General features: G+C 36.6%; 1 protein-coding gene and 1 pseudogene across 4 annotated transcripts in view; one reads left to right on the forward strand and one right to left on the reverse strand.

Moving 5' to 3' along the window:
- The window catches only part of MEMO1 (mediator of cell motility 1), a 125,892-nt gene that overhangs the window by 69,261 nt on the left and 29,188 nt on the right, over nucleotides 1-27,443 (reverse strand). The window lies entirely within an intron of this gene.
- Nucleotides 20,265-20,742, forward strand: LOC131484592 (large ribosomal subunit protein eL31-like; annotated as a pseudogene).

Raw genomic sequence — 27,443 nt, forward strand, 5'->3', positions numbered from 1 at the left:
AAATTTACCTATTCATTCTCTTCACAGACATTTGGTTGTTTCTACAGCTTCACTGTTAATACTCAATGTTACAAGTCTCTTATAAACATGTATTAAGAGTTTCTCTGGGATTTAACTAGAAACAAAAGTACTGGATCATAGAGTAGGCACATCTTCAACTCTACCAGAACACTGCAAACTAAATTGCCCACTAAAGTGGCCAGATCAATTTACCCATCAGTGTAAGGGCATAAAAAATGAGAGCTTTAACTCTCCCTGTTAAAACTAAGGGAAGAGAGGGACACCTGGCTGGCTCAGTCAGTGGAACATGTGACTTTTGATCTCGGGGTCGTGAGTTGGAGCCCCACATTAGGTGTGGAGCCTGCTTATAATATAATATAATATAATATAATATAATATAATATAATATAATAATATAATACAGTATGGGTCATCTGGTTAAGCATCCAACTCTTGCTTTCTGTTCAGGTCATGATATCACAGTGTATAAGTTAGAACCCCGCATCAGGCTCCACACTGTTAGTGTGGACCCTGCTGGAATTCTCTCTCTTCCCTCTCTCTGCCCCTTCCCCACATTTGCATGCTCTCTCTCAAAACAAATAAATAAGCTTTAAAAATAAATTAACTACATAAAATCAAACAGGGAAGAGATACCCCACACATTTTTCTTAGAGCACTTTCTCTAGAAAGCTTGTAATTGTAAATTCTTTCTTTATCCCTTTGAAATAGATGTATATGTAAATCATTTTAAAAGCTAAATAAGCTTCTATCCCCTCCACCCACCCCAGCTGGGGCTCAGTCAGTAGATCATGAGACTTTTGATCTCAGGGTCATGAGTTCAAGCCTCATGTTGGATGTAGAATTTACTTTTTAAAAAATTAAATTAGTAAATAACTGTGTAAATTAAAAAACAAACAAATAAATAAATAAGCAAGATTCTAACCAGCACCCCAGGACTATCTTATGGACCTAATAACCACTTCTTTGAAATGTTATTTGCACCAAAGGAGAGAGCACCCTCTTTCTGCCAGTTTCTGTGGGAAGACATGAGCACTAAGTAGCCAGCCACCTACCTCCAAGTTGCAAAACATTCAAGTTTATTTTTAGCCAATTAACAAATACATATGGTCACCCCAATTACCAAGAGATTTAGGATAAGTCACATGTGAGAAATGCTGCTATCAAGTTCTCTTACTTGAGCACTACTTACAATTTATCTTGACAACATGTATGTAATGGGTTGTATCTGCTTGGCTATAGAAAAGCGTGAGCTCTCCTTAGATCTTTGCACTCTTTTAGCAGATTGCCTGTAATGTGCTTCACATTCTGGCTCAATGCTTACTCAAGGAAAAAAAAATTTCTTTCTCTTCTACCTTTGAAGAGAGGTTTTTCTGAAATAGAGGCTTTGGCTTAAATTATATTTCTCCAACATCAGGAATGCTCAATAATTTGCATTTCTCTTCATCCTTACAAATCTATGACACTGTCAAAATTTTTAACTTTTTGGCAAATTATGGGTATGTAATGGTATCCCTTTATTAAATCTTATTTGTATTTCCCTGATATCCACTCAAACTAAACATCTACTGATTTGGATATCCCTCTGTATATATATTTAGGACTATACACATAAAAAAGTTTATAATGAACAGCCCCATTAGTAAAATACCAAAGTACAAAAAAGTTCTGATTTCAGCAAATATTGTGGCTTGTTTTAAAATTTTAACTTTTTTAAAGTTTATTTATTTATTTTGAGAGAGTGAGAGCAAGTGGGGAAGAGACAGAGACAGGGGGAGAGAAAGAGAATCCCAAGCAGGCTCCGCACTGTCAGTGCAGAGCCCAAAGCAGGACTTGAACTCACAAACCATGAGATCATGACCCGAGCCAAAGACACATGCTTAACCTACTGAGCCTCCCAGGCACCCCTAAAAACTTAAATTTAAGGACAATTACTCCCAAAAAATTATATTACATAATCTCATTAACTGAAGGAAAAATAGTTCAGATTTTCAAAGTAAATTTTTAGCTACCTAACAAATTTCATACTAACTTAAAAAATAGTGCTCTAAATATTTCCACATTATAGAAAGTTTATAAAACAGAAAATGAATAATGGATAAAAGCAAAGAACATATTATCTCCCAATTTAGGCACTCTACTGCCATCAACTTCCCTGATTTTAAGCTCTAAATCAAGCTCTCTTAGCAGTCTTTTTATTAAAAGACCAATTTCCTCAGAAGGATCCTAAGGTAAAAGCTAAACTCCAAGTTTCTTAACTGTCTTTGAATAAGATAACTGAGCATATCTATTTATTACATATGGTTGCTTAATTGTTGATCTACAAAGTGTCAAGTAAAAAAATGAATTCTTCCAGAGAGGCTAACTGATACCTGGCCATAAGGTATCCTTATTTAATACAAGATGATGATGAACTATTGCTTTATTTTTCAAATACCACTGGATTTGAAGGCACACTAATGAGTAGGAAAATCAAAAGTACTATTAAATCCTAGTAAAACTATTTAATGGCTGTGTGATCTTGCCCTGAAAGGGATAAATGGGTATTTACTTCTTAGGATAAGATACTAAAAGTAGTTTCCCAAAGGATCAAAGCTCAGGTATTTCCTTAGGAAACAGACAATAAATAATGGGCTGTATTTACTATAATGTAACTTATTAACACTTCTGTTTTTATCCTTCTTGAGTTAAACAAGTTCACAAGCAAGTTTATTCTCATGGTGACATAAGTAAAGAGATACTACACACACACACACACACACACACACACACACACACACACACACACAAAACCAATCCTGCTCTTCCTATGCAACTGACACAATTCTAAGATATGTAATTGAGTAAGCCAAATTGGTTTTCTACACTTTTCTATCTGTTTGGCCTGCTGAAGAATAAGATATTTTTCTTTGCAAATAAAAACTTTCAGTGGTCTCCTCACTCTGAACAAAACTCATGTGTTCTGTAAGCTCTTCTCTTTTTCTACTGAATAAATTAACACATCAGAGGGTTCGTTATGACCAATAATGTTCTAACGTCACAAATAACTTTGCCGTCATTTATTAATTGAATAAATATTTATGGAACACTTATTCATGCGCCAAGAAGTGAAATGGATGATGCAGTTACAGCATTAAAAGGACAGATGCGATGCCTGCCTCCATGGAGTCTCTGTCGGTGTCTTAAATCCAAAGAATGGCTCAAAGACAAAAACTTCAGACACCAGGACAATCTAGTAAAGGAGACATTTTTGGTTAAAAGAAGAGACTTCTACAGTTGCTCAAAGTATCTCATATATATCAAGAATGACCAACTGCCACAATTTTTTTACCATTAATTTTTAAGTGGTACCTGCCCATTGACACAGTAAACTTAATTCCACAGGATTGGTTAAGGCAAAGTAACATGAGACAAAGCAGAAGCAAAAACTACAAATCCAAACACAAGTATGCTGTCAGATTTTGTTAGCAATCATTCTGTGAAACCTCTTCAAAGTAAAAAACTAATCTGTGATCAAAAATCTACAAATAATAAGAATTTATGCTGGACTTTTTATAACAGTGGCTGCTGGATCTCTGAGTTTCATAGGTCAATAAAATTTCAAAAAAAAATGGGGGTAACCAACACACTAATTTTTATTTTAGCAAGAAAGGACATTTAAAACATATCAGCCATTTATCTACGATCACCATGACTTCATAAAATAAGTAACACCATGGGGCGCCTGGGTGGCGCAGTCGGTTAAGCGTCCGACTTCAGCCAGGTCACGATATCGCGGTCCGTGAGTTCGAGTCCCGCATCAGGCTCTGGGCTGATGGCTCGGAGCCTGGAGCCTGTTTCCGATTCTGTGTCTCCCTCTCTCTCTGCCCCTCCCCCGTTCATGCTCTGTCTCTCTCTGTCCCAAAAATAAATAAAAAACGTTGAAAAAAAAAAATTTTTTTTTAAAAAATCTTCAAAAAAAAAAAATAATAATAAGTAACACCAAAAAGTAAGATGAGTACAAAGTAAGATTATCTCAGTCCTTTAAACTGAATAAATTAACCACATTTCGTTGAATGTGTTAAAGAAAGAGAATCCCAGTGTTAAAGTGCATCATTTAAAATAGAGACTTTGGCTTAAATTATATTTCTCCAACATCAGCAAGGCTCAACAATTTGCATTTCTCTTCATCCTTACAAATATATGATACTGTCAAAATTTTTAACTTTTTAACTTAACCCAGTGTTAAAGGGCATCAGTGTTAAAGTGCACCATTATGTACTACTGAGACAAAAATACTCCCAATTAAACTAGGACACATGGCTTCTTATCACTTAGAATTTATTTACTAAGAAAGCTTTTTAAAACTTACTGAGATATGAATTATCAGAAACATTCATGTTTATATTTTAAAAAGCAAAACAGGAGCACCTGGTGGCTCAGTCAGCTGGACATCAGACTCTTGATTTTGGCCTCCATGCAGTCAGTACAGAGCCCGAAGGGGGGGGTCTAGATCTCACAAACCCATGAGATAATGACTTGAGCCAAAATCAAGAGTTGGTCACTCAACCCACTGAGCCACCCAAGCACCCCTCAAAATATTCTTAATGTCTTCAAATTCACAATCTGATATCTAAATTGCTTTTTAACTCACAGTCACTGGTAATCTTTGTTTTTCCATAAAATCATCCTCTGTACCATTTATGGAATTAGTGATGCAATATTTATTTTTTTATCTTTTTTTTTTTTTTTTTTTAAGAGAGAGTAAGCATGAGCAGGGGAAAGAAGCAGGGAGAGAGAGGGAGGGGGGAGGGAAGGAGGGGAAGAGAGAGAGAGAGAGAGAATGAATCTCAAGAAGGCTCCATGCTCAGCTCTGAGCCCGACATGGGGTTCGATCCCACAGCCCTTGAATCATGACCTGAGCCAAAATCAAGAGTCCAAAGCTCAACCAACTGAGCCACCCAGGTGCCTTAAAATATTTCTTGTAAAAGTGTTCTTCTATTGTCTCTGGGACTCGTGTCCAAAAAACTGACACAAACTGTCCAAGTTCCCACGCCATACATTTCTTGATCTTATGAAAAGTGTCACCAGAAGATGTAACTAACGAAAGGTTTCAGAAGACAACCCAGGAATGGTAATCTCTTCCACAAATGGTCCTTAAATGCTATGTTAACTAAAACATCAAGGGGTCACAGGTGTCCAGTCATAGAAGCAGAATGAATTCTTGAGTTCACATATATGCAGACAGTGGCAACTATTTCACAACCAACAATAATGTCAAGGTGCCATTGATTATAAAACATATCAATTTCAGAAATGTTAAAATGTGGGAATATATACATCTTAAAATTGATGAAATACAGTAGGCACTATAAAAACTACACTCTACAATGTTCTGATTTTTTCCTTTTATTGCAGAACAGCAAAAATTATATTCATCAAAGACCAACATTTGGGACCACTGCTTCTCACTACAATGAAAAGTGTTTTGAGAAGCCTTACCAACTATAATAATCTCATTTAATTTTAAGTAAACTTTCAGCAGTTCTCCCTAAATCCTTTCTCTCATTATTGATGCTGTATTGTAATCACATACCTAAAATTTATTGTTATGCTGTTTATAAAACTTAGTATCTTATTTTTAGATACATCTAAAGAGATACTATTTGTTTTTATGTATCTATGATAGGACTAATCACATAGAAAATAATATGCTCTTGGGACCACAGGCACTGCCACACTGAATCTAACCTAAAACTATCCAGAGCATTACTATATCAACCCAAAAGAAACCTTTGCTGTGAAGAACAATGATTATTCTCTTTAATAAAAACCTTAAAGTTTAGGCCAAATCCAAATATCTTGGATTCCTTATTATCCACCAATTTATTTAAACATTTTAAGAATTTACTTACACTTTTAAAACTCTGTAATTCAGAATACAATTGCATTAGAGCAATTAATCATTCAAATAAATGTTTAGTGTGTACCAACAAACTCTTATATTTGGCCAACCAGAAATTACATCCCACTCTTCTACCCACTCATATACAGTTTCTCACAATTTTCACAGTTAATACCAATTCCATTGGCATTTCATATCTAAAAAAGTTGCAAATTTGGAGGATAACAGTGTATTTCTCCCTCCAGGTCACACAGAAAACTGTCATCTGAAAATAGGTTTGGCAGTAATCTCTTTAACAGTCTATGAATTTGCATTGTCTATTCCTACTCCCACTCTCCATTTATAAACAAATTCCCTATCCCTAACAAATGAGGGCACTTAGGTGGCACAGTCAGTTGTGTATCCAACTCTTGATTTCAGCTCAAGTCATGATCTCACAGGTCATGGTATCAAAACCCACAGCGGGACCAGCGCTGACAGCACAGAGCCTGCTTGAGATTCTCTCGCTCCCTCTCTCTACCCCTCCCACACTCACACACACGCTCTCACTCTTGCTCTCTCTCTCAAAATAAACTTAAAACAAAATGTGACCCAAAATTGCATCTGTTCATAATTATATGTATGACAATGCCTATTTCACCAAAACTTCACCATTCCCTTCAAAGTAATATTTTGAAAGATAAAGTAATTTAATTCATGCCCCCATTTGATAAAAATTAAAATCTAATGCCTATATTTGGCATTTCAAATTAAATTAAATATTCTATGTCTTTAACCAAAGAAATGTTAGTTAACTTCTAAGAAAAATGTATTTGGACTTCTAAGATACTTATTTCTACTTGGATGGTAGAACAGCAACGTGATTCTTGCCAGTCACAAGTTTCCCATTACCAATGTTCAGCAAACAACTACTATCTATAGGCCTTTACAGAAGACAAGTTCAATTCAAAATCAAGCGTATTATGCTGCATCATGCTGCTGTTTTAAATTACAATCCTGAAGATTGTGACGTGCTCCTACCATTAAATTTTCTAACTAATGGGGTTTCTCCTTCAATAGTCAAAAAGTCGTCTACAGACCAGAATCATCTGATGTGTTTACCTAAGAAAGAGATCTCTAGGTCTTACCACAGAGCATCACAAAGCCATTATCATTGCAATCTCAGGGGATGAAGACATTTTCTTAAACAAGATTTTAACAAGCTCTCCAGGGGACTCCTATACACATTAAAATGTTAGGCCCACTGCCATACATGAGTTTATTTGCCCATGCTATATGAATGAATGTGGCCAAACAGGCTCTTGGAAGGTTTACAACTGAGATTTTTTCATCACCATAAAAAAAAAAAAAAAAAAAAAAAATCACATCATCTTTAAATTAGCAAAATATAAATGGATGAACTTTTACCTCCAAACTACTTTAAAGCCGTAACTTTCATTGTTTCTTAAAATTTACATAAGTTTATTTTTAATGGTGTTTCTAGCCTCCCATTAGGATCAATGCCTCTCCAGCTTTTGCTCTCAAAATAACCTTGATGACAAAGTCAACTCAGATTCTTAGAAACTAGGTGATACACAAATTCAAATTCCCTCTTAAATCTTCTGTTTTAGTCCAAAAATTCATGACATTTATATTTGTATTACTATAGTAATAGGAATAACTACTTGTAATCTCAAAACTCCCATCCTCCTATTTGCAATTTAAATGGAGGCTTCAAGAAGATATACCACGTTTATCCTCTAACAGAGTCAGGTATTCTACTGAGGAAATATGAACCTGACTCATAAAAGGCAACCACCTAAAATGATAGAAATGCTTAAAATTGGGTCCATAATACTTAATGTGTATCTAACCAAGAATCATTTTCTTCCAATTGCAACTAGTGTGTTTTTCTTCCTTTTTCTAATGTTTCTTTGGGTTATAACCAGTCAGTTGACTGATACTAGTGAATCTGGATACTTTGATAGCAAATCCAAAAACATAATCTGTAGAAAAATAAAACAAGTCTGCCTTATTGGATAGAATCAGGACTAAGGTAACACTTCCCACACAAGGTAACACTTCCTTCACCAAAAGAAAGAAAGAAAGAAAGAAAGAAAGAAAGAAAGAAAGAAAGAAAGAAAGAAAGAAAGAAAGAAGAAAAAGTTTAAAAGGAAAAGTCAGAATTTTCACTTTTCACATATTTCCACCCCAAAACCAATTTACAGACATTACCACATTCTCATCTTATTCTGTGTAATACAGATCTTCTTCTCCAAGAGCTTTCACTTACAGAGTTTAACCAGAAAAAGTAGATCAGGCCCAGTGGACTACATCAAATGAAACGTGTAATATGACTGCCTATTTGTGAACTGATAGAACAATAGACCTGAAACAATCTAAGTGTCCACCAAAAAAACCCAACCAAACAAACAAAAGAAATGCCTGATTAAAAATAAATTATAGTAAATCCATGAAGTAGAAGACTAAACAAATGTTAACCAGTGATGCAAATTTTTATGAATCCCTATGGGAGATGTCTTAATTCAGAAGAAAAAGAAAAGCACTGTACAGAAGAGAAGGTATAATATGTTGTCATTTTGTATGTGCACATATGTGATTATGTAAAATATTTCTGGACGAACATGAAATAAATGGATAAAAGTAACTGCATCCTGACTAAGAGTAGAGCGAAATTATACTTCTCACTGGGTACTTTTTTTGTATCTTTCACATTTTGTACTATGTACATGTACCACCTATCCAAAAACTGAGTACAAAAAAAGATGGTGCATTCATATAACATAATAACATGAAGTTATAAACAATGATGCTGCACCAAGATACGGAAGCAACCTAAGTTCCATGAATTACTGAATAGATAAAGAAGATGTGGTATATATACACAATGGAATAATGCTCCATTAAAAAAAAAAAAAATGAAATCTTGGCATTCATGACAACATGATAGACCTACAGGGTATTATGGGAAGTGAAATACTCCAGAGAAAGACAAACACCTTTATCATTTCCCTTATATCCAGAATCTAAAAAACAAAGCAAATGAATGAACAGGCAGCAACAACAAAAGAGAAACAGACTGGGTGGCTAGAAACAGACCCAAGAGAAACAGACTGAGCACCTGGGTGGCTCAGTCAGTTAAGCGTCCAACTTTTGATTTAGGCTCAGGTCATGATCTCATGGTTCATGAGACTGAGCCCTGCAATGGGCTCCATGTGCTTGAGATTCTCTCTCCCCCTCCTTCTCTCTCTGCCCCTCTTCCACTCACTTGCATGCATTCTCTCTCTCTTAAATAAATTTCTTAAAAAAATAAAGAAAGGGGCGTCTGGGTGGCTGAGTCAGTTAAGCGTCCGACTTCAGCTCAGGTGATGATCTCACTGTTCGTGAGTTCGAGCCCTGTATCGGGCTCTGTGCTGACAGCTCAGAGCCTGGAGCCTGCTTTGGATTCTCTGTCTCCCTCTCTCTCTGCTCCTGCCCTGATCACACTCTGTCTCTGTCTCTCAAAAAGTGAATAAACGCTAAAAAAAATAAAAATAAAAAAGAAAGAGAAGAAAGAGAGAAAGAGACTCATAAATATTGGGAACAAACTGGTGTTGCCAAAGGGGAGAGGAGTGGAGGGATAGGTGGAATGGGTGAAAGGTATTAGAGGTACAAACTTCCAGTTATAAATAAGTAAGTCTCAAGGATGAAAAATGCAGCATAGGGAATATAGTCAACATTACTATAATACACTTATCATGGTGAACATTTTGTAAAGTATATAATTGTTGAATCACTATATTCTATACCTGAAGCTAATATTTTATGTCAACCACATGTCAATTAAAAATAATTTTTTAGGGGCACTTGTGTGGCTCAGTCAGTTAAGCATCCAACTTCAACTCAGATCATGATCACCCTGTTCATGGGTTCGAGCTCCACATCGGGCTCTGTGCTGACAGCTCAGAGCCTGGAACCTGCTTCGGAGTCTGTGCCTCCCTCTCTCCCTGCCTCTCTCCCGCTCAAATTCTGTGTGTGTCTCTCTCCCTTAAAAAAAAAAAAATAATAATACTTTTTAAATACTTTTTTTTTTTAATGTTTATTTATTTTTGAGAGAGAGAGACAGAGAGACAGAGTGCAAGCAGGGGAGGGGCAGAGACAGAGGGAGGCACAGAATCCGAAGCAGGCTCCAGGCTCCAAAGCTGTCAGTACAGAGCCCGACGCCGGGCTTGAATTCATGAACTGCGAGATCATGACCTAAGCCAAAGTAAGACACTTAACTGGCTGAGCCACACAGTGCCCCTCTTTTTTTTTAATGTTCATTTATTTTGAGAGAGGGAAAGAAAACATGAGCAGGAGAAGGGAAAAGAGATAGGGAGACAGGGAATCCCAAGCAGGCTCCACCTGTCAGCACAGAGCCCAACGTGGGGCTCAAACTCATGAACCATGAGATCATGACCTGAGCTGAAATCAAGAGTTAGACGCTTAACTGACTGAGCCACCCAGGAACTCCTCAATTAAAAATAACTTTTGTAAAATGATGCTGCATGGGACGCCTGGCTGGGTCAGTCAGTGGAGCATGCAATTCTTTGTCTCAAGATAATAGGTTGGAGCCAGGCATTAAAAAAGAAAAAGAAAAAAAAAAAAATGATGCTGCAGACATCTGTTTATTGACATGGGGAAAAAAGCCTCTAAACGCTAAACCCAACTAACAAACCATTGTTAGACCTAAGACAATACCTATATTAATAATCTAAGTTAAATAAAACCCACTGCTAAAAATTGCCATTGACCAAGAAAAGATACACTAAAGCATTAGGATACATACACATGGACCAATTTGACAAGATTTCCCCCACTAGCAAAAGGGGATTTCCCCTTCTTATTTCACTTCCCTACCCTATTTCTGAAAGGTATAAACAGAGAGGAAGAAAACGTTCTAGGAGGATCTGGGTGGCTCAGTCGGTTAGGAGTCCAACTCTTGGTTTCTGCTCAGGTCATGATCTCATGTTCATGAGTTCGCGCCCTGCATCAGGTTCTGCGCTGGCAGTGTAGAGCCTGCTTGGGATTCTCTCTCTCTCTCTCTCTCTCTCTCTCTCTCTCTCTCTCTCTCTCTCTCCCTCTCTCTCTCTCCCTCTCTCTGTCCTTCCCCTGCTCGTGTTCTCTCTCTCTCTCAAAATAAATAAACTTTAAAAAAATTTTTGCAAACATTCCAGACAAGAAAAGAGGACATTAAACACCTTATTAGTATCTTCCTTTATGTAATATATAAAACATAATAGTTTCAGGTTGGTTGGTTGTTTTTCTCACTTGTCCTGCAAGGGATTTGAGTTATTCTCCACTCTAACTCTTTCAGCCATCATTTACCAGACAATGTAGAGAAGCCAAGTTGCTTTTTGAAGTAATTAACTATAATCTAATGCAATTTTTGTTTTTGTGCTTTTGTTGTGGCATGTTTGAGGCCTGTTTTTTCACTAAGCATTGGTAGTGCATGTGCCAGCTCATCCGTCTAGAATTATGTTTCTGATTTTGCAACCATAAGATGTAAACAAAAAGAATCCCAGCAAGTTCTTCCTTGCTAACTAGCCAAGAAAACACACCTAATGTGCACTAAGAGATGGGCATGTCAGGTATCAGATACACACGAAAAGGAAAGGTAGTCAGGCATAATGGCCACAAAGATAAAAGGCTTTCCAAGGAGTTCACAGATGGGTAATTTAGGAGGAAAACTAACTTTGAAAACTAAGGGCTGTGGTTAAACATGGAAAGTGAGCTGTAGGTGTGCATCCACTCTACCAAACCTTTCCATATCCCTTTGGATTGTTTTCACTTAACTATCACTAAAGCAAATGTATTAAGGTAAAAGCTTCCCAGATTGAAGAATATTTGGGTTTAAATGCAGGTCGCGTCCTCTCCCCATTCCCAGAAGATCATACCATAAAAGTTTTGAAAGCCTCAGCCATGCTCAAGAACTCGTACCTTTAAGAGGTCTTAGACAATATCACTGGCACCTTCTTTTAAACCACGGCCACCAGAAAAATTCAACTAAAGAAATAAAAACTCCTTCCCAAACCCCCTCTGCACTTAGGCCAATTAGATAGATAGATAGATAGATAGATAGATAGACAGACAGACAGACAAACAGACAACCACTCAACCAACCTTAGCTCTATAAGCCAGCATTTCCCAAAATCAGAATTGGTAGACCCCTGTATCAAAATAAATTGGAGGGGGTGAGTGAGTCAATGATGACTATGTTGGGGACAGGAAAAACGACAGTACCAATACCAATGACAATTAAGGAAGACCACGAAGTCTTTTCTAAGATGAAGACTTTGACTTGGACACACTGAAAGCTTTAGGAGGCAGAAAGACAACTAGGTAAGATGTCTAGCTGGTAAAGAGTAAGAGCCTTAAGTGCAGAAAAAAGCATGAATGACAGAAACGTATATTTCAGAGCCATTTAATTAGTGGTGCAAGATGAGAATGGCTGAGCAATCTTAATATGCACAAACTAGTGATGACAGCACAACTGCTAAAAACATAAGTCTTTGGATACAGACACTTGAGCATGCAAGTAAGAAGTTGAGCCAGGGAGAAAGAAAAATGAGGTGCAGCTCAAGAGACAGAGGGAAAATACAGTACAGTGAAAGCAAAGAGTTAAAATTTTCGATGTAAACAGAATTTGATGCACTGTAATGAATGAGCACAATGAGAACAGAGAAAATGCTAGTCAATGTATTTGGTGAGTATGAGAAATCAGTAACCCTAGGGCAATTAGTTTTCAGTATTTGGGGGTAAACATTAAATTACAAGTAGTGAAAGACCAGAGAAGTTACAAGAAAATGGAGACGGCAAATGAAAACCACTCCAAGAAGAGTTGAAAGCAGCTATCATTGCCTTTTTTTGATTAAAAAAAAAAAAAAAAAAAAGGTCTCTATGTCTCCCAATCTGAAATCTCCAACACCTCAAATACATCAATTCACTCACTTTATGAAATAGAACCTTAGGCATTAGCAATCATATGTTTAAACCCCCCAACAAAGTAAGTTATCTTTGCTGTCATGGGAAAGTCAACATTTTTTAAGCATGCTTTTGGAATAGATGGCAACCAACATGAATATGAGAGGGCATTTTTTGGAAGATAGTTTCTAAGATTTTTCTCTACACATTCAAATTAAACATGTATTAGACATTAACAATCCTGTACGTGGTTCTATAGAACTCAAGCCAATAGTTCATACTAGTTTTTTAAGATTTTTTTAATGTTTATTTTTGACAGAAAGAGATAACAAACGGGGGAGGGTAGAGAGAGAGGGAGACAAAGAATCCCAAGCAGGCTCCAGGCTGCCAGCACAAAGCCCTACATAGAGCTTGAACTCATGAACCATGAGATCATGACCTCAAAATCAAGATTCACATACTTAACCAATTGAGCCACCCAGGCGTCCCTTAAAGATTTTATTTGTAAGTAATCTCTACACCCAACGTGGGGCTGGAACTCACAACCCCAAGATCAAGAGTCACATGCTCCACTGACCCAGCCAGCCCGGCGCCCCATCAATAGTTCATGTTAAAAAGGAGAGTGATAATTTAAAATACTAGCATTTGGTAATGGTAGCAAAGCTTTCATCTAAGGACATCAAAGCAACTCTTAAACACCTATTAATTATAGTCATTCTGAACTGTCCTGTTTGCTACAGCAGAATACAAGCATGAACATGATCACCTTCTACCTGAATGACACAAAGTATTATTTAAAACATTTGTGTTTAATATTCAATAATTATGATAAATGGGGGTATAACAACAAAAGTTGTTTTGGATAAGTACTTCAAAATGAAAAGTAAAATCTTCTCAACATGAACTTCAGTAACTGTCATCCAGAAAAATTCAGAAGGCCAGAATAAACTTTTTTTATTCTACTAAAGAAAAAAATCTATTAAACAAACTACAAACACTGTAAAAAAATACAACAAAAACAAAGTTTTCAGCTACTTTAGATATACTTGATGTTTAATTCAAAAAGGAGGTAATAAGGCAGAAAGAACTACAAAATGGGAGTAGAGGAACAGCCAGAATTTAGTGTACCTACAATGTGACAGGCACAGTACTGGGTTCCTTAAAATGTTATTCTTGGTTAACTGTCATAGCAATCCTATGACACAGTCACTATTATTTTTAGCTTACAAACAAACAAGAACACCAGAGTTTCCTCAAGTTCATATAGCCAGTAAAGGGCAATGCCAAGATTCTTGGCCACGCTGGTCTGTCTCTGAGCTGTGAAACTGTCCTACTCAGCACAGTACCTACTCTAAGAAGCAAGTGATCCAGGTTAAAGTACTAACATTTCCACAGATCTAGGCTTCAGTTTCCTTTTCTATAAAATGAAGAGAGTAAACTCAATTATGTCTATAATTCTAGGTTATTATAATATACTAAGAGGTAGAATTATTTAGATTCATGCTTAAAGATACTTACCAATCACTTGTATACATTTTACTAGGTATAGCTCTAGACTATCAGCTTTCATTCTATGCTTTTCTTGAGTGTTCTATCAGAAACTTAAAAAAGATCAACATAGGGGGTACCTGTCTGGCTCAGTCAGCAGAGAATGCAACTCTTGATCTCGGGGTCATGAGTTTAAGCCCTACATTGGGTGTACAGCTCACAAAAAGAGAGAGAAAGAGAGAGAGAGAGAGAGAGAGAGAGAGAGAGAGAGAGAGAGAGAAGAGAAAGAAAAAAAGAAAGAAAAAGATCAACATAGGAGAGACAGAGCAGATACCAAGACCTCTTTCCCAAAAGAAAAGAAATACAAAAAAAGAAATATATAAGACAAATGATGCTTAAGAAATTACAACTTTTTTTTAATGTTTATTTATTTATTTTGTGAGAGAGAATGAGCATGAGCAGGGAAGAGGGACAGAGGGAGAGGGACAGAAAATCCCAAGCAGGTTCCAAGCTCAGCGTGGAGCCAGACACAGGGCTTGATCCCACAACCCTGGGATCATGACATGAGCTGAAATCAAGTCAGACACCCAACAGATTGAGCCACCCAGGTGCCCAAAAAAATTACACCTTGATAAAAATCCTAAAACAAAGCCTTTTAACATAAAGCTTTTAAATTTATGAATCTTAATGTGTTTTCACCATCAAAAGAATCACCAGAGTTCATTTATTAATTGCCAGCATTATTTATAAGACTTTGACACTTTGACTTTAAGACAGTAAAGACTGAGGTTCTTTGGAAAAATGGCAGATTCTACATCTGGGGCAGGAAATGTAAAATGAGCCTGGAACATCTTATCCCAGATATGATGGTTAATTTTATATGACTCCTTGACTGCCAGGATGCCCAGACATTTGTTCAAACACTATTCTGGGTTTGTCTGTCAGGATGTTTCTGAATGAGATTAACATTTGAAATTGTAGACTAAGTAAAGCAAATTGCCCTCCCTGATGTGGGGAGCCCTATCCAATCATTTGAAGGCCAGAATGAACAAAAAAGCTGACACCCTCACAAGTAAGATGGAATTCGTCCTGCCTGACAGACTTCAGGCTGGTACACTGGTTTTCTTCCTTCCTTCAGACTAAAACCAAAAAACAACACTGGCTCTTCCTGAGTCTTGAGCTGGACCAGAACTACATACACCACTAGCTCTCCTGGGCCTCCAGATGCTAAGCACAGATCTTGAAACTTGTGAGCCTCTAAAATTCATAAGCGAATTTATTATAATAAATCTCTTTCTATATATATGCATATATCCTTTTGGTTATGTTTTTCTAGATAATACAGACTAATACACCACAATGCAGGAAAGTTATCAAAGACTATTAGGGCCATGTCTAGAGGACGCAAGAGTTAGCTTAAAGAAACTCCAACTGACTAAAGATGGGACAAATTGAGTATCTTTTAAGTCTATGAGTTCACAATGACACTTGAAAAATTTTTTTTTTGCTGGTCACCTGTATCCAAAGGTATCTTTTATCCTAATGCTAAGGAACCAATTCATTATTTTGATAACTGGTAAATAAAGGAAAAGGATCAAGCATTACTTATCCCACTTTTTCTAAATGAACTGTTCCTTCAAGTAACTAGATTAATTGAGGACAGGAAATATCCTCTTAGAGAAATATTATGGATAATAAATGAGGGTAGAATGATTAAAAACTGTCACCACTTCACAAGTCCTAATAAATTATTAGATCTAAACAGTGATCACGAATGGCTACCGGTATCACCAAAGAGAGACAATCAGGCAATTCCCTACTGTCTGACAAAAACAAAAACAAAAACCCTAAGTCTGATCTAGTCCCTAAATCTGTGTTGTTCACTACAGGAGTCACTAGCCCCATGTGGCTACTAGGCACTTGCAATTGTAGCTAATTCTAATTGAGATGTGATATAAGTGTAAAATATACACCAGATTTCTAAGATTTAGTACAAAAAATGTAAAATACATCAATAGTTATGCTGGCTTCATGTTGAAATAATATTTTGGATATAGTAAGTGGGATAAAATATATTAAAACCAATTTCTCGGGGCGCCTGGCTGGCTCAGTCAGTTAAGCGTCTGACTTCAGCTTGGGTCATGATCTCATAATCTGTGAGTTCGAGCCCCGCGTTGGGCTCTGTGCTGACAGCTGAAAGCCTGGCACCTACTTTGGATTCTGTTGTCTCCCTCTCTCTCTGCCCCTCCCCGCTCACACTGTCTCTCTCTGTCTCAAACATAAATAAAAACATTAAAATAAATAAATAAATAAATAAATAAATAAATAAATAGCCAATTTCTCCTGTTTTATGTTTTTAAAGTGGATACCAGAAAGAATTCAAATTACCAATATGTGGCTCAAATTTATGGCTTTCTTTTTATTTATACTAGACAATGCTGCTCTAGATCTAATTAACAATTTTTATAAAATAAATGTGACAGAAGAACATGTTGAACACCATCCCAGAGATGGAGTTACAAAGATCCAGCCTGCAAGAATCTCTAAAAAAGAAAAGACCCAGTCTCTTCAACAACAAAACAAAATTGCAAGGAAAAAAAAAAGAAAAAACAGAGTGAGATGGAAAGGGAATGTGTAGATTTGAAAAGACATAACATCAGGAAGGAGGCAAAAAGTCTCTTCATCACAGCTTTTCTTTCTTTTTTTTTTTTTCTTTTTAACATTTATTTATTTTTGAGAGAGAGAGTCCAAGCATGGGAGGGGCAGAGAGGGAAGGAGACAGAAAATTGGAAGCAGACTCCACACTATCAGCACAGAATCTAACATGGGACTCGAAGTCATGAACTATAAGATCATGACCTAAGCCAAAGTTCAACGCTCAACCGACTGAGCCACCCAGGTACCCCAGCTCTTTGACATTAAACTGGAAAAGACAAGAAAAGAAAAGGTATACAGATCGGGAAAAAAAAAGAATAAAAACTGTCCATCTAAGCAAATGACATGATCATCTATGTAAAAAAATCCACAAGAATCAGTAACAACTCCTGAAATAAATGAGCAAGTATAGCAAGGTTGCAGAACACAGGTTAAAATACAAAAGTCAACTGCTTTTCTATATACCAGCAATGAACAAGTGGAATTTGAAATGAAAACACAGTAACATTTATATTAATACCAAAAAAAAAAAAAAAAAAGATGAAATACTTGGGTATGAAACTAACAAAACTGTATAAAACCTACATGAAATAAACTACAAATTCTGATAAATGAAACCATAGAACTAAATAAATGAATGGAAACATATTCCACGTTCATGGATAGGAAGACTCAACATTAACAAGATGTCAGTTCTTCCCAATTTAATCTACAGATTCAATGCATCCCAATCAAAAGCTTAGAAAGTTATTTTGTGGGTATCAACAAACTCATTCTGAATATTTATTTCATGGAGAGGCAAAAGACCAAGAAAAACCAACATAATATTGAAGGAGAACAAAGTTGGAGGACAACTGCTGCTACCCAACATTAAGACTTATGATAAAGCTACAGTAGTCAAGACAGAATGATATTGGCTAAAAAACAAATACAGCAATGGATCAGAATAGAGAGCCCAAAAATAGACACCCGGAAATATAGTCATCTGATCTTCGACAAAAGAAAGGAGTCAATAAAATTAAGAAGAGTCTTTTCAACAAATGGTGCCTGAACAAACAGACATCAAATATGGTAAATCTCTACCTCTTCTATTCAATTTTGCTGTGATCCTAAAACTGCTCTAAAGAAATATTTTTTTAATAATAATAATATATTTTTTAAAAACTTATGAGACATATTAACCACTTGCAACATATAAGCCTTATTTGAATCGCAACTTAAAAACAGTTTAAAAAAAAAATTGTGACTGGGTGCCTGGGTGGCTCAGTCAGTTAAGTGTCCAACTTCAGCTCAGGTCATGATCTCATAATTCGTGGGTTTGAGCCCCTGCGTTGGGCTCTGTGCTGACAGGCTGCTTAGAGCCTGGAGCCTGCTTCGGATTCTGTGTCTCCTTCTCTGTCTCTGCCCCCCGCCCCCGCCCCTTGTGCTCTGTCTCTCGAAAATAAATGTAAAAAAAAAAAAAAAAAAAAGAAATTATAATAATCAGGAAAATGTAAGCATTAATTGGATATGAAATAACGACTTTTTTACAGTAATGATATTAGTACAGTTATGTTTTAAACTTTTAAGAATTAGTTTCTTTTAGAGCTATATACTGAAATGTTTACAGATAAAATGATATTCTAGGATCTGTGTCAAAATAATATGGGGTAGAAGCGCCTGGGTGGCTCAGTCAGTCAAGTGTCCAACTCTTGATTTTGGCTCAGGTCATGATGTCATTAGTTTGTGGGGTTGAGCCCACATCAGGCTCCACACTGACAGCACAGAGCCTGCTTGCGATTCTCTCTCCCTCTTAGCCCCTCCCCCCTTTCTCTTAAAATAAATAAACTTTAAAATCATAATAATATGGAGGTAAAAATAATATGGGAGGACAGACACAAGGGGATACAGGTGAAACAAACTGGCAATGGACTAATAATTTTGTAGTCCTGGGACAGGTAAATGGGAATCCATTACACTATCCTCCCCAGTTATGTAAAACCACAGAATTTGAGTTAAAAAGAACTTCGGAGGGGTGCCTGGGTGGCTCAATCAGTTAAGCGTCTGACCTCAGCTCAGGTCACGATCTCACAGTTCAAGAGTTCAGGCCCAGCATCAGGCTCTGTGCTGACAGCTCGGAGCCTGGAGCCTGCTTTGGATTCTGTGTCTCCCTCTCTCTCTGCCCCTCCCCTGCTCAAGCTCTGTGTCTCTGCCTCTCAAAAATAAATAAATATTTTTTAAAAAAGAAGAACTTTGAGGGGCACCTGGGTGGCTTGGTCGGTTGAGCGTCCGACTTTGGCTCAGGTCATGATCTCACGGTCCGTGAGTTCGAGCCCCATGTCAGGCTCTGTGCTGACAGCTCAGAGCCTGGAGCCTGCTTCCGATTCTGTGTCTCCCTCTCTCTCTGACCCTCCCCCATTCATGCTCTGTCTCTCTCTGTCTCAAAAATAAATAAACGTTAAAAAATTTAAAAAAAAAAAAAAAAAGAAGAACTTTGGAAATCAGAGAATGGTAAACGTGAGCGAAAGAAATGGAAACAAAGCCAAAAATATCTGAGTTTGTGACCTGGATAAAAAACTTTGAGTTTCAGTTTTTTCATCTATAAAAATAAGTATAAAACACTAAGCACCTTACACAGGGTGGCTTAGCATTAAGCGGAATAACACATACAAAAACATGTATTTCCTTAAAAAGCCAACTGTATCCTAAAGTATTAAACAAACACAAACTCAACTGGCCTAATCTCATTTTGAAAGTGAGAAAAAATTTTTAAATCCTCATAAGTCTACATGCAATTTGCTCCTCCTTCCTAAAACCATCCCTTTATCCCCAGTAACCATCACTTTATCCCCAGAATATACTGTATACAGTGTATCCCAGTTTTATACAGAAGACACTCTACATATTCCCCATGCTTAAATGGTGACTTATTTTAAGATGAAAAGAATTTTACAAACTTACCACTCACCAGCTAGTGTTAGTTACTACTACCAGTTATTTGGTGATTTTTAGAGTTCCAAATAGACACACTTCTTTTGGCTAACAGGTGGTACTTATTACTTTTGCCATTAAGAAATAGTTTAATAAGGGGTGCCTGGGTGGCTCAGTCAGTTGAGCGACTGACTTCAGCTCAAGTCATGATCTCACAGTTTGTGAGTTCGAGCCCCGAGTCGGGCTCTGTGCTGACAACTCAGAGCCTGGAGCCTGCTTCGGATTCTGTGTCTCCCTCTCTCTCTGCCCTCCCCCGCTCATGCTCTGTCTCTCTGTGTCTCAGAAATAAACATTAAAAATTAAAAAAAAAAAAAGAAAGAAAGAAAGAGAAATAGTTTAATGAGCTTCCTTTCCAACCCAGGCCCAGGAGAATGGCTCCCGCAAAGAAGGGTGGAGAGAAGAAGTGTCATTCTCCATCAACGAGTAGCGACCAGAGAATACACCATCAACATTCACAAGCGCATCCATGGAGTGGGTTTCAAGAAGCATGCTCCTCAGGCACTCAAAGAGATCCGGAAATTTGCTATGAAGGAGATGGGAACCCCAGATATGCGCATTGACACCAGGCTCAACAAAGCTGTTTGGGCCAAAGGAATAAGGAATATTCCATACCATATCCGTGTGCAGTTGTCCAGAAAACATAACGAGGATGAAGATACACCAAACAGGCTCTATACACTGGTTACCTATGTACCTGTCACCACTTTCAAAAATCTACAGACTGTTAATGTGGATGAGAACTAACTGCTGATTGTCAAATAAAGGTATAAAACTATAAAAAGAAATTGTTTAATGAGTGTTTGCTATTAAAACTAGCCCTGATATTCACATCCCAGAGAAAGCTAAATCACTTGATGCCAGTTCTTTACAGATTTCAAGGATCTCACACATATTTTAGTTAAAATTTATTAAAAATTTCTTTCCTCAGGGTGCCTGGGTGGCTCAGTCAGTTAAGCATCTGACTTTGGCTCAGGTCATGATCTCATAGTTTGTGGGTTCGAGCCCCACGTTGAGCCCCATGTTGAGCTCCACGCTGGCAGTGTAGAGCCTACTTGGGATTCTCTCTCTCTCCTCGCTTCTCTCTCTACCCCTCCCCAACTTGTGTGTACATGTGCTCACTCTCTCAAAATAAATGAATAAACTTTAAGTAAAAAAAAAAATTTCTTTTCTCAATTTTTTTAAGTTAAATACCTTAGGAAAGAATAACATATTTAGGCAAAAACAACCTAATAGATGCTGCAACATTTGTACAATGGTATAAAATCATTTCTGTCAATGGTTATTTTGGGATGTCAAATTTTAGATACTTACTTTGGTCACCTCTATATAGTCTAAAGTTTTCTATATAATGAAGCATTTTTATGATGGAAAAAAAGCTTTGTATAAATATAGAATAATAGAGGACTTCATTCTATAAAGGGACATGGAAACAATAATGAATACTAAATTGTTTTGTAGTTACTGATGTAACTTCATTAAATGAAAATTGCTATGTAAAAGAAGTTAATAGGTCTCAATCAGTTGGTCATCAATTAATAGTAACTATTTTTAATAGAAATATAATATTTTAATAAAATTTTATAAATTTTTAATGTTAGTGTCCAGTGGAAAATTTTTAAATTTTGAGGTGACATTTATGTAATTGAAGAGTTCTGAAAATAGTTACAATGACATTACTGTTCTGACCTCTGTTCTCATATATTATCTTGGAGAGCCATCTGAGGCCTCAGAAGAATGAGGGAATGACCAGGAAGCTCAGACAACAGGAATCAAAATTTACAAGTCCCAACCAAGAGTCAGGAGTCCTGCCTGTGTAACTCAATCTGTGGTTCAAGAACCACATTCAAGAAATCAGCTGGTGTGCTTAATAAAAAATCAGACTCCCCCAAAGCCTAACCCAAAAAGACTGAATCAGAATATATATGAAAGTATCAAGCCACGTAACAGCACTTCACTAAAGATTATTTTATTTTCTTCCTATAAACCTTAAATAGCTTCCCCCAGCCCATGAAACCATCTCACATCATTTAAATAATTCCAAATATCTCATCTTGCAAAGTGATCCTAGTATCTGGTTCTGCCTCTCTTGGCAACAGGATGCATCCGCAGACCTGGGATCCTTCTGGCTTCAGTTAACACCAAGGGACCCAGGGCTGCCTACACCTAAGTGGGTCCGACTACAAAGAGCTTCTACCCTGGGATTAACAACTCTGCTCAGGAGCTTTCATGTCCATCTTCTAACCTGGAAGTCTCTGAATTTTGCACTGCCTACAACTCCTAATAGTATTAGCAGATTTCCTTCTCCTGGTAGCAAACCTAGCTATTTGTTCTGTCAGTGAGTCAACTGCAGAGTGTTCTGTCAGTGACCAAATTGTATAGTGATAAATCTTTGAAGAAGCACCTCAGATTAATTACAAAGGAGGCCTCCTTCTCTTACTTTTTATCTCCTTGATAACAAAACTACCTTCCACACTTCATATCCCTGAATTTCAACTCTATACTCTCCCCCAAATTCCTGACATATAAACTGTTTTATTTCACAATCAACATCTATTTGTGTTTTTTGTTTTTATCTTAATTTTATTGTCAATGTTGTCCATTATAGATAGAATTTTAGATATAAATACATCTTCTCTCTAACGAGGACATTTCCATTCTTCATTTTTAACCTATTCTCAAAAGCTAGAAAACACTACAGTACTGTTTCAGGTTACAGCGTATTATTTATGAAAGAAAATTTTTAAAAAATTTTTAACGTTTATTTATTTTTGAGAGAGAGACAGAGCATGATCAGGGGAGGGGCAGACAGCTAGGGAGACACAGAATCTGAAGCAGGCTCCAGGCTCTGAGCTGTCAGCATGGAGCCCGATGTGGGGCTCAAACTCATAAACCTTGAGATCATATCCTGAACTGAAATCAAGAGTCAGACACTTAACCAACTGAGCCACCCAGGCACCCCTATAAAACAAAACTTTAAAAGGGTGGAGATATGTAGTTGATAAAACTACTAAAAAATTTAAAATACCAAACATTTTGATTTGATCATATGTACATACTATATTTTTATTAATATTCATTAATAATGTTTATTTTAGGGTCACTTGGGTGGCTCAGACAATTAAGCCTCTGACACTTGATTCTGGCTTAAGTCATGATCTTCATGGTTCATCAATTCAAGCCCTGTGTCAGGTTCTGCATCAGCAGTAGAGAAACTACTTGGGATTCTCTCTCTCTCTCTCTCTCTCTCTCTCTCTCTCTCTTTGCCCCTTTCTCTCTCTCTTAAAATAAAAACATTTTAAAAAATAAGAATAATAATGTTTATTTTAGGCAAGTGTTATAAACAATTCAATATTATTATACAGAAAAGGCTAGTTACTACATCCAGTTAGTCATTTAAGACTGTATTAATCACACAGGAAACTTTCTGGCAGGATTCCTAATCTCCAATATTTTAACAGAAAGTTACATATGTTGAACTTCCAGTTAAGTGAATATATCAGGTTACAAAGCCATATATATATAATATGTGAAATGAAGTTACTTTAGGATAAGAGATGATTTATTTCAATTTTACATTTACTTATATTTTCTAAATTTTCTTTAAGGTATCTGAACTACTTCTGTAATAAGAATAACACAAGCTTTTCTTTTTCATAATTTTCAATAGCCATCTCTCCAAACAGAGGAACAATTCTGTTCCTGGGCGCTCACAACACTTTTACTCCCTACACTTCAAAATGTGGCTAGTTTAAAAGAACTAATGTTGGTTTAATTGATCTCAGCCTCTGTCCTATTTCAGACAACTACTCAAGCAGTTTTATAGTTACGTTTGTTTCGTTGATTCATCCACTTAATCAAACATTTTATTAAATACCCATTCAGTGTTAGGCACTGTCACATCCTGGCTTCCTAATGAGTCTTAAGGTAACTGTCTGTTGACATCTTTCTTTTATTTTATTTTATTTTTGAGACACCGAGAGACAGAGCATGAGCGGGGGAGGGGCAGAGAGAGGAGACCTAGAATCTGAAGCAGGCTCCAGGCTCTGAGCTGTCAGCACAGAGCCCGACACCGGGCTAGAACTCACGGACCATGAGATCATGACCTGAGCTGAAGTTAGACGCTGAAACGACTGAGCCACCCAAGTGCCCCTGTTGACATCTTTCTTGACGAAACAGCATACATAGTTCTCATTCACACTCAGGATGCACTATAATTCCATAGAGATCGAGTAAAAAAATACTGTATCTACATGAGCAAAACACCTTTTATTGCCACCATTAATACCTTGTCCAATCTGAAGCAATGTTTCAGGTTGAAAGTTATTTCATACAGTCACCCACTAACTAGCCAGGAAAAGTTTACCTCTCTCCAAACCCCACCTAAAAATTTTGCCTTTTTTACATTTTCAGATTAACTTACACACTGATACATTCACATGGATGCTAATAACAGCCTGCAAATTATGAGATATTCAGTTAAATTATAAAGATTGTAGACCCTTCTTTCTTGGGTATAAACATAAGACAGGCATATTTATGCAGAAAAATGTTTAAAAGAATAAACTTTCTGTTTGGAAATGCCACTAAAACCAAGCATGAGGAAGATTCAATAATATAAAATTGAATCAAAAAAGTCTTACCACCAGATTCAGAAAAATACAAACTAGTAATAGCACCATACAAAATTAGGATTAGGTGTGTGGTACATTTTTTTGTTAATAATCTTTCACTCAAATGTTTCTCTAACTGGTATACCTGGGATGTGGTCTGGGAGTATAATGAACCTAACTCTAACTCTCCTTGAACTGATGTACAGTAATGCCAGTACACAGCTACTTTTGGAGGTGATATTTGTCTTCTGTTTCCTATTCCTCCATCTTTTAATGTGTGTGAAACAAACTGAACTGCGTTAGAGAAACATACCAAATCACGAAATAATCTAACAAGACAAAAATGAAAGCTTTATTTAAAAACTAATTTAAAGAAGACAACACTAATGACCTTACAGAAATAAAAAAGGTTATAAGGGAACACTATGAACAACTGCACACCAACAAATGAGACAACCTAGATGGAATAAATTCCTAGAAACACACAAACTATCCAAATTGACTGAAGAATAGAAAATTTCAACATATGTATAACAAGTAAAGAGACTGAGTCAGCAACCTCCCAACAAAGAAAAGTCCAGGACCAGAAGGCTTTACTGCTGAATCCTACCAAACATATAGAATAGAATTAATGCAATCCTTCTCAAAGTCCTCCAAAAAACAGAAGAGCAGGGACCACTTCCTAACTCACTCTACTGCACCACCCTGATAACAAAGCCAGACAAAGACATCACAAGAAAACTACAAACCAATATTCTTTATGAATACAGATGGAGAAACCCTCAGTGAGATACCAGCAAATGAAATCCAGCAACACAGTAAAAGGATTATACTCAACCAGTAGAATTTATCTCAGGAGTGCAAGGGCAGTTCAATATATGTAACTAAACAATGCATTAGACCACATTATTAAACGAAAGGAAACACAGCACATGATCATTTCAATTGACACAGAGAAAGCATTTCACGAAATCCAACACCCTTTTGTGAAAAATACAGACTTGGAATAAAAGGAAACTTCCTTAAACTAAGAAAGGGACATTTGTGAGAAAACCCACAGCTAATATCATACTCAACAGCAAAAAGTGAAAGCTTTCCCCCTAAAATTAAGAATAAGACAGGAATGCCCACTTTTGCCACTTCTATCCAATATTGTAGTGGAAGTTCTACCCAAAGTAATTAGGCACGAAAAAGAAATAAAAGGCATCCAAATTGTAAAGGAAGATACAAACTCTCTATTCACAGATGACTTACATTAAAAAGTTCTAAAGAAAAAAAACATTCTAAAGAACCCACATTAAAACTATTAAAGCTAATAAAGGAATTTAGCAGTGTTGTAAGAAGATCAAACAAAACTCAACTGTATTTCTATGCATTAGTGAGGACCAACCCAAAAAAGAAACTAAGAAAATAAGTCTATGTATGATAGAATCAAAAAGAATACTTAGCTATAAATTTAACCAAGTGTATGAAAGACATATACACAAAAAACTATAAATATTACTGAAATAAAGATCTAATAAATGAAAAAAAAAAAAATCCTGTGTTTATGAGTTGAAAGACTTAATACTGTTAAAATGGCAATACTCCCCAAAGTGATCAAAGGATCCAATGAAATCTCTATTAAAATCTCAACTCTCTTTTTTGCAGAAATGGAAAAGCTGATCCTCAAATTCATTTGGAATTTCCAAGGGCCCTGAATAGCCAAAATAATCTGGAAAAGAACAAAGGTAGAAGACTCACAATTCCCAATTTCAAACCTTACTACAAAACTAAAGTGATCAAAATAGTGTGGTACTGGCATAAGGACAGACCAATGGAATAGAACTCAAAGTCCAGAAATATGTCCAAACATCTATAGAATAGAAAAGAAAATCCAGCAATAAACCCAAACATGTATAGCTAATTCAATGGCAAAAGAAGAAACTCTTCAACAAACGGTGCTGAGACAACTGGACATCCACATGCAAAAGAATATGGGAATGCAAGCTGGTGCAGCCACTCTGGAAAACAGTATGGAGGTTCCTCAAAAAACTAAAAACAGAACTACCCTACAACCCAGCAATTGCACTGCTAGGCATTTACCCAAGGGATATAGGTGTGCTGTTTCAAAGGGACACATGCACCCCAATGTTTATAGCAGCACTATCAACAATAGCCAAAGTATGGAAAGAGCCCAATGTCCATCGATGGATGAATGGATAAAGAAGATGTGGTATATACACACAATGGAGTATTACTCAGCAATCAAAAAGAAGGAAATCTTGCCATTTGCAACTACCTGGATGGAACTGGAGGGTATTATGCTAAGTGAAATTAGTCAGTCAGAGAAACACAAAAATCACATGACTTCACTCCTACGAGGACTTTGTAAGAGACAAAACAGATGAACATAAGGGAAGGGAAACAAAAATAATATAAAAACAGGGAGGGGGACAAAACAGAAGAGACTCATAAATATGGAGAACAAACTGAAGGTTACGGGAGGGGTTGTGGGAAGGGGGATGGGCTAAATGGGTACGGGGCACTAAGGAATCCACTCCTGAATTCATTGTTTCACTATCTGCTAACTAATTTGGATGTAAATTTTTAAAAATAAAATTTAAAAAATAAAAAAATAAAGTATAAAAAAGATGTGGCATACATACAATAGAATATTACCCATCCATAAAAAAGGATGAAATCTTGCCTTTTGCTAACACATGGATGGATCTAGAGGGTATAATGCTAAGTGAAATAAGTCAGTCATGGAAAGACAATACCATATGATTTCACTCATAAGTGGAATTTAAGAAACAAAACAAATGAACAAGAGATACACACACACCAAAAAAAGAAAAAACAAACAAACAACAACAATAACAACAAAAATCCCT

The sequence above is a fragment of the Neofelis nebulosa genome, chromosome 9, assembly GCF_028018385.1.
Source record: "Neofelis nebulosa isolate mNeoNeb1 chromosome 9, mNeoNeb1.pri, whole genome shotgun sequence".
NCBI classification, from domain to species: Eukaryota; Metazoa; Chordata; class Mammalia; order Carnivora; family Felidae; genus Neofelis; species Neofelis nebulosa.